This window comes from Hordeum vulgare, chromosome 2H (assembly GCF_904849725.1).
Source record: "Hordeum vulgare subsp. vulgare chromosome 2H, MorexV3_pseudomolecules_assembly, whole genome shotgun sequence".
Lineage (NCBI taxonomy): Eukaryota > Viridiplantae > Streptophyta > Magnoliopsida > Poales > Poaceae > Hordeum > Hordeum vulgare.
In genome coordinates, this window is record NC_058519.1 from 127,686,176 (window position 1) to 127,694,954 (window position 8,779).

Sequence of the window (8,779 nt, forward strand, 5' to 3'; positions counted from 1 at the left end):
TGATAAATGGTTGAGCGAGTCAGTGCCATCTCGCGCTCCTTCTCTAGAAGATCCACTCCGTCTTGCCTTGCTTGCTCTGCTTTAGCTTCGGAGAAGAGTTCAACTCATGGAGCGTTGTGAAGCAAGTCACTCGGAAGGACTTCCTCTGCTCCGTAAACGAGGAAGAACGGGGATCGCCCTGTAGATCTATTTGGGGTTGTGCGGAGACCCCAAAGCATCGAAGGCAGCTCGGTGATCCATGCGCCGGCGGCATGTCCCACTTCTCGCAGGAGTCGAGGCTTCAAACCTTGCAGAATAAGTCCATTCGCCCGCTCTGCTTGCCCGTTTGTTTGGGGATGCGCCACAGATGCAAAATCCACTCGGATACCTTGGCCTGTACAGAAATCTTTGAATCTGTCCGAGTCAAAGTTTGTTCCATTGTCAGTGATTATGCTGTGAGGTACCCCGAATCTGGAGATGATGTCCCTGACAAACTTGATGGCCGTAAGGGCGTCGAGCTTCTTGATGGGCTTGGCTTCAATCCACTTTGTGAACTTGTCGACTGCCACCAACAGATGTGTGAATCCCCCTTGGCCTGTCCTGAATGGACCGACCATATCTAATCCCCATACTGCAAACGGCCAAACAAGAGGGATTGTCTTCAACGCAGATGTTGGTTTGTGGGACTTGTTAGAGTAGAACGGACAACCTTCACATCGGTCGACCATATCTTTCGCCATTTCATTTGCCTGCAGCCAGAAGAAGCCAGCTTTGAATGCTTTGGCGACGATTGCCCTTGAGGAGGCGTGATGACCGCAGGTCCCCGAGTGAATTTCTTCCAGGATTAACTGTCCCTCCTCAGGGGAGATGCATCGTTGAAGGACGCCTGAAACGCTTTCTTTGTACAACCGGCCATCAATGACAGTGAACGACTTTGACCTGCGGACGATCTGTCTGGCTTGGACTTCGTCTTCTGGTAATTCTTGCCTCAGGATGTATGCAATAAACGGCACAGTCCAATCGAGGATGATAGCAATAATCTCTATGATCAAATCAACCACAACAGGGACTTCAACTTCAGTCGGATCTGTCGAGCTCTTTGGTTGTACTGGTTCCTCTGTGAAAGGATCTTCTTTAACTGAAGGAAGGTGGAGATGCTCGAGGCAGACGTCACTCGGGACTGGTCTCCGAGTGGATCCGAGTTTTGCCAACTCATCAGCTGCTTGGTTTTTCAGTCGCGGAACATGGTGGAGTTCCAGACCTTCAAACTTTTTCTCGAGCTTCCTCACTGCATTGCAGTATGTGGTCATGGTGGGGTTCCTGACGTCCCACTCCTTCATCACTTGATTAACCACCAAATCCGAATCGCCATAGACCATCAGGCGACGGACGCCGAGTGCGACGGCCATGCGCAGTCCATAAAGGAGAGCTTCATACTCTGCCTCGTTGTTGGAGGAATCAAAGTGTATCTGCAACACATACTTGAGTTTGTCACCCTTTGGTGATATGATCACAACGCCAGCGCCGGAGCCATTCAACATCTTGGACCCATCAAAGAAGATTGTCCAATGAGCCGAGTAGATGTGGGTCGGTTGCTGTTATTCTACCCATTCTGCTATGAAGTCAGCCAGAGCTTGAGACTTTATAGCTTTCTTGGCCTCGAACTTGATGTCGCAGTATAACATCTCCATTGCCCACTTAGCCACTCGGCCCGATGCGTCCCGATTGTGTAGGATTTCCGACAATGGAGCATCAGAAATGACGGACACCGAGTGGTCTTGAAAATAATGAGCCACCTTCTTCGCAGTCATGTAAATCCCGTAGATAAGTTTTTGATAGTGGGAATACCTCTGCTTGGAAGGAGTCAGGACTTCGGAGACATAATACACTGGCCGCTGAACCTTGTATGCTTTGCCTTCTTCTTCGCGTTCGACTGTGAGAACAGTGCTGACGACTTGATTTGTAGCCGCGATGTACAGAAGAAGGGGTTCTTTACTGAGCAGAGCAGTAAGAACCGGCTGGGTGGAAAGTAGGACTTTGAGGGTGTCGAATGCGATTTGAGCTTCATCTGTCCACTCGAAAGTATCTGATTTCTTCATGAGTCGGTACAGAGGAAGTGCCTTCTCGCCGAGTCGACTGATAAACCTGCTCAAAGCCGCTAGGCAACCTGTGAGCCTTTGAACATCGTGTATTCTGACCGGCCGTTCCATTCGGACGATGGTCCCGATCTTTTTGGGGTTGACGTCGATCCCTCATTCGGAAACGAAGAAACCGAGTAACTTTCCGCTGGGAACACCGAATGAACACTTGGCTGGGTTGAGCTTGATATCATACCTACGAAGGTTGGCGAATGTTTCTGCCAAGTTAGTCAGCAGGTCGAAACCTTTGCGTGACTTGACTACGATATCATCCATATACGCCTCCACATTCCGACCGATCTGGTCGAGGAGGCATTTTTGGATCATGCGCATAAAGGTTGCTCCTGCATTCTTCAAACCAAATGGCATAGTGATGTAGCAGAAGCACCCGAATGGGGTGATGAAGGTTGTTTTTAATTCATCGGGGCCATACAGACGGATCTGATGATAGCCCGAGTAGGCATCAAGGAATGACAAACGCTCGCAACCCGGAGTCGAATCGACAATTTGATCGATGTGGGGGAGCGGAAAATGGTCTTTCGGGCAGACCTTATTGAGATGCTTGAAGTCGATGCACATTCGGAGCGACTTGTCTTTCTTGGGCACCATGAAAACATTGGAGAGCCACTCGGAGTGGTGTACCTCGCGAATGAAGTTGGCTGCCAAAAGCTTAGCCACTTCCTCTCCGATTGCCTTCCTCTTGTGCGCGGCGGATCGACGCAGGCGTTCTCGGACAGGCCGAGCGGCGGGATCCACATGCAGTCGGTGCTCAGCCAACTCCCTGGGTACACCTGGCATGTCAGCGGGCTTCCATGCGAAGATGTCCCAGTTCTCACGGAGGAATTGGATGAGCTCGGCTTCCTATTTAGGATCGAGGGTGGTGGAGATGTTCGTCGGGGCACCGGTGTCGTCCGTCGGGTGGATGCTGACCTTCTTCGTCTCTCCCGCCGACTGGAATGCAGACTCCAAAGCTGGCTTCTTCGAACACATCAGGTCGGCGGGGTCGACTGTTTTATTATACTCGTTGAGCTCGAGGACAACCATCTGTTGATCAGCGATCCTCGATCCCTGCTGCAGACACTCCTCGGCCCGCTGCCGATTGCCTGTGATAGTGATTACACCTTTTGGGCCTGGCATCTTCAGCTTCAGGTACACGTAACATGGACGGGCCATGAAACGCGCATACGCCGTGCGGCCCAGAATCGCATGGTACGCACTCTGGAAGTCCACCACCTCGAACGTCAGTTTCTCCTTGCGGAAGTTCTTGTCGGAGCCGAAAACGACGTCCAACGCGATCTGGCCGAGTGACTTGGCCTTTCGTCCAGGGACGACTCCATGGAACTGCATGCTGCTCTCGCTAAGTTTGGACATCGGAATGCCCATCCCCTTGAGAGTGTCAGCGTACATGATGTTCAAGCCACTGCCGCCGTCCATGAGGACTTTGCGCAGTCGGACTCCTTCCACCACCGGGTCGACGACCAGAGCCTGTCTCCCTGGGGTGGGTACGTGTGCTGGATGATCCGACTGGTCAAAGGTGATCGCAATCTGAGACCATTTGAGGAACGTGGGGTTGGTCGCCGTAGCCATGTTCACCTCCCTGTTCACCAGCTTCAGTCGACTCTTGCTCTCAACGTCAGCAAAAATCATCAGTGTTGCATGGACTTGGGGAAACGGATCCTCCTTGTCCTCCTCATCCTGTTCATTGTCCTTTTCACTCGGCTGCCCTTCACCGAACCCCTGGATCAGGAGGTGACATTGCCAAGTGGTATGCTTCGGGAGTATGGCGTTGCCCTCTTCATCCATCTTCGTGTGGATTGGACATGGCTGGTCTAGGATGTGGTTTCCGAACTGCTTCTTCTTGGGGTTGAACTGAGCCTTCCCCCTGCCCTTGAATTTGGCATTAGTAACGGCTGCGGCCTCTGCCTACGGAGTAGATGGAGCTTTCTGCTTCTGCTTCCGAGTGCTGTTCCCATCTCCATCGGCGACTGCTTTGTGCTTGCCGCTACGAATGCGGTCCTCTTCTTCGCCATTTGCATAGCGTGCCGCTATCTCCATCATCTTACTCATGGAGATGTCGCCTGTTCGACCGAACTTCAAGTACATATCTCTTTACCGCACGCCTGCCTTGAAGGCGCAGACTGCTTGGTGCTCTGTGACGTTCTCCACCGTGTGGTAGAGGGTTGTCCAACACTGGATGAAATCGCGCAGTGGCTCATTCTGCTTCTGGACACAGTGCTGGAGCTCCACGAGACCAGTAGGGCATTTGCACGTCCCCTCAAAGGTCCTGATGAAGACTCGGTCCAGATCTGCCCAGCTGTAGATGCTTGAAGGAGCCAACTGGTTCAGCCACACTCGTGCCGAGCCGTCGAGCATCAGAGGGAGGTGTTTCATGGCGACGTGGTCGTCCCCTCCTCCGATCTGGACTGCCACTTGGTAGTCGTCCAGCCACGTTTCTGGCTTGGATTCTCCTGTAAACTTGCCGATCCCCATCGCCAATCGGAAGTTGGGAGGGATGTCAGCAGAACGGATGGCTCGACTGAAACACTCGGGACCAGAGACGATGGTCCTGCTTCCACTCGGACGGTCCACATCGTGGCCATCACGGTGGGCCCGACCCCTGTCGACCCTCCTCTGGGCGATATGCCCCCTCGCGTCGGGCCTTGGATCATAAGTGTCACCGACCGAACGCCGATCATCATGATGTCGGGGTCCGTAGGGCCCACCCCGCGGAGGGGTGCGTGAACGGCAACGATCTTTGGGATTCATGGAACGGCTGCCTCCCCTGTGTCGCTGATGAGAACCGGGGCTGTGAACTGACCGATGTGTGTTCGCGTGAACAGAACTATTGTGGATCCTGTTATGCGACTGAGAGACCGCCGAATTTTGCTGCTGCGCCGTGTGCAGCAGGGCACGGATCTGCTCGATCCCTCTGCCAGCCTCTGAATCAGTCGGCTAGAGGGAATCGGCTATCTTGGCGGCGGCAACCAGGTTGAGGATGGGTGTGCGGAACACCTCCATGTTGCTCTGACGAGTGCGCCGACTGGCAGAACGGCGAGGCTGACGGCGAGCACCGGAGGTTTCGCCGACCTCGTGCTCGTTCCGGCCGGTTTGGTGGGGACTTTCATGGGAGTTGGCCATGTGCACTGCGGCTGCAAGCCCGTGACCCACGTACTTAGAAGGAAACTCAGTCAGAACTGAGTCCGAGCGCTGGGACGGCGGCGCTACTACAACCGAATCGAGGACCGCCACTTGTGAAGACGCGCTCTGGCGCGCCTGGGCGTGCTGCACCCAACACTGGAACTGCGGACGGCGAGACCGCTTGTTGCGGCGCGTGACGGGGGCGAAGGTCGACACTGGAGCCGACTGCTCGAGAAGAAGGATGCCGCGGGCGCCGGCACGGAAGTGCGTAGCGCCGCGACTGGGGAGCGCCTCGATGTCAAGAGGGGCATCCCGAAGCCATGCTGAATCGTCGACGATGAAGGAGAGAGCGCCGAAGAGGATCTCGTGACCCATGCTCAAATCTCCACCGGATGACATGATGAAAAGATGTAGTCGCAAACTCGCCGGAAGTCACTTAGACGCCTGCCCCATGGTGGGCGCCAACTGTCGTGGGTATAAGTCTGATAGTAGATGTGTAGGGTACGAAAGGATGGGCAGAGCCTTAGCTACGGCGAGGTTGTATGAGTTCAGGCCCCTCTACGGTGGAGGTAAAAGCCCTACGTCTCAGTGCTCTTGGGAGCTTGTTGTCGAGTGGAATATGGATTACAGTGAATTGCTAACCCCTGCACCAATGGGGAAGGGTGGCTTATATAGAGTGCTCTGCCCTTCACAACGGTTCGGTGCACAGGGGTGGAGTAGTGGCGAATAAATGCCTACGTTACAGGTAACGTATGTCTTAAATGCTAATAAAGGTACATGGAAACGTATGACCGTTGCCCTCCAGGGGGTTACGATGTACAGAGTGGAATCCAGTCGGTAAGTTTGATACGCTCCGAATGCTCATCTCCGACTGGATGACGGAGGAATCATCACCGACTGGATGATGGGAAGTCCTTAATTCAGTCGGAACTGACTAAGGGCCTTATCCTTTATGAAGGGTAGTCCTTGGGTAGGACCCATAGGGCAGGCCTATGACCCTACCCTGGGACTATAACCCCATGAGATGGCTTCCGCAGGTTCCTTATTTCCTACATCATTTGGCAATTGTTCAACTTGCGAACCATTAGATTCATCAAACTTCACATTTACCATCTCTTCAACTTTTTCAGTGAAGTTGTTGTAGACACGTTAAGTGTGAGAGTTTGATCTGTAACCAAGTAGGAAAACTTCATGAGATTTAGGAGCAAAAGAACAATGATGCGTATCAAGAATGTAGCACTTAGAGCCGAATACTCGAAAGTATCCAACTTGGGGTTTGTCACTCGTGAGTAGCTCGTATGGCGTTTTACCAAGAAGCTTATGTAAGTAGAGTCAGTTTGTGGTATGACAAGTTGTTTCCATGGCTTCAACCCAAAAGTGTCGTGGCGTCTTGTATTCATCAAGCATCATTCTAGCCATGTCTATGAGAGTCCGGTTCTTCCCCTCAACAACTCCATTTTGTTGAGGTGTGTACATCGCCGAGAACTCATGTGAGATACTCTCTTCGTCAAAAAAGTATCCACATTTGTGTTCTTGAACTCCGATCTGTTTTTGCTCCTAACTTTCTTAATCTTCACTTAAAACTGATTTTGAGATTTCCGAGCAAAGTTCTTGAAGATATTTTGTACCTGCGACTTGTCATGAAGAAAGAATACCCACATAACTGTGGAAGAATCATCAACAATAACTAGACCAAAAGAATTTCCACTGAGGCTCGTGTAAGCATTGGGACCAAAGAGATCCATGTGAAGCAGATCGAGTGGCCTTCTAGTAGCCATGATGTTCTTCACGGGTGACTTCCACCGACTTGTTTTCATGCTTGACAAGCACTACAATGTCTATCTTTGTCAAAGATAACATCTTTAACACCAAGAATATGATCACCTTTGATGAGCTTGTCTAGATTACGCATACCAACATGTCCTAACCTTCTATGCCATAACCAACCTTTAGAAAATTTTGCAATAATACATGTACGGTGTTTGGATCTTCTAGTGAAATCGACGATGTATAGATCACCTCTATGGAAACCAGCAAATACCGTGTTATGATTATCTCGATGAAACACTTGTCAATCAACTTCCGTAAATAGCACATTGAAACCAAAGTTTGCTAGTCTAGATACGGAAATAAGATTGTAGCCAAGGGATTAAACAACCATGACATTTTGAATGAAACTATCCTGAGATATGGCCACCTTACCAAGACCAAGTACCTTACCCTTGGAGTTGTACCCAAAAGTCACATACCTTCGTGGTCCATGATTTGGTGTGATCTCATGAAACACGTCTTTATGTCTGGTCATGTGATTAGTGTATCGTTATTGTGTATCCACTCCTTTCCTCCGGCCATGTAGTCTCTAAGGTTGTCCATAAGACTTAGGATCCTCATGGTATTCTCATACTCAATGTCAAACTCTTCGTCTTCATCGTAGTAGACATGCTCCACATTGTCATCGTCAAATGGAGTTTCCTCGTCATAAGAATCAAGAGATTCGTTAGAATCTTGACCATCACAATGTTCATGTTTATGCATGTGAATGGCTTCAACAATGATGTTATTAATGGTAATGCCATCTCCTTTAGAACTCATGAGATCACGAGGCTGAAATAGACATTTATGAAAATTTGGATCATTGCGCTTCATCTTGTGAAAGGTGATGCATTTATGGAAAAAGATATCGAGATTTTTCAAGGAATAGTTGGGATATCATTTCTCCAAATCTTTCCACAGTGTGTAAGCACACTCAAAGTTCTTCATTTGATTAAGCACATTTCTTGGCATTCCTTTAATGATGAGATTAGCAATTTTAAGATTACCAAGCATATTAACTTCATCATCATGAGAAGGATGTAAGGTATCAATGGGAGGATCATTGGGATGTTGCAGATACTTGATCAAATGGAATTCATCAAAGATATCAAACATTCCATCTTTCCATTGTCTATAGTAGTCTCCATTGAGAATAGGCACTCTACAACTAAGATTCCCCAAACTAGACACACCCATCTTCCTCCAATGGTGATTAAACCAAGTCTATGGAAACCATTGATGTGATACCAATTGTGGGATCACTAGAAGGGATGTCTAGAGGGGGGGGGGTGAATAGACTACTCGAAGAATTAAAACCTAGCCTTTTCCCAATATTGTTTGTTAGCTGAGAAATTCTAACAGTCTAGTGCACCCTACACATGCTAGTCAACATATATGGCAGATGAAAGTAAAAACATTGCAAATTTAAAGTAAGGAGTAGAGTTTAGGAAGATCAAACACAAATATTGACATGCCATTTTTTGGCGTGGTTCCGATAGGTGGTGCTATCGTACGTCCACGTTAGTGGAGACTTCAAGCCACAAAGGGTAACGACCGAGCGAGTCCACGGAGGGCTCAACACATGGAGGATCCACAAAGAAGAAACCTTGTCTATTCCACCATGGCTTACGTCCACGAAGTACTATCCTCACTCGGGGTAGATCTTCCCGAAGTAAGCTATCTCCTTGCCTGTACAAACTTCTTGGTTCCAC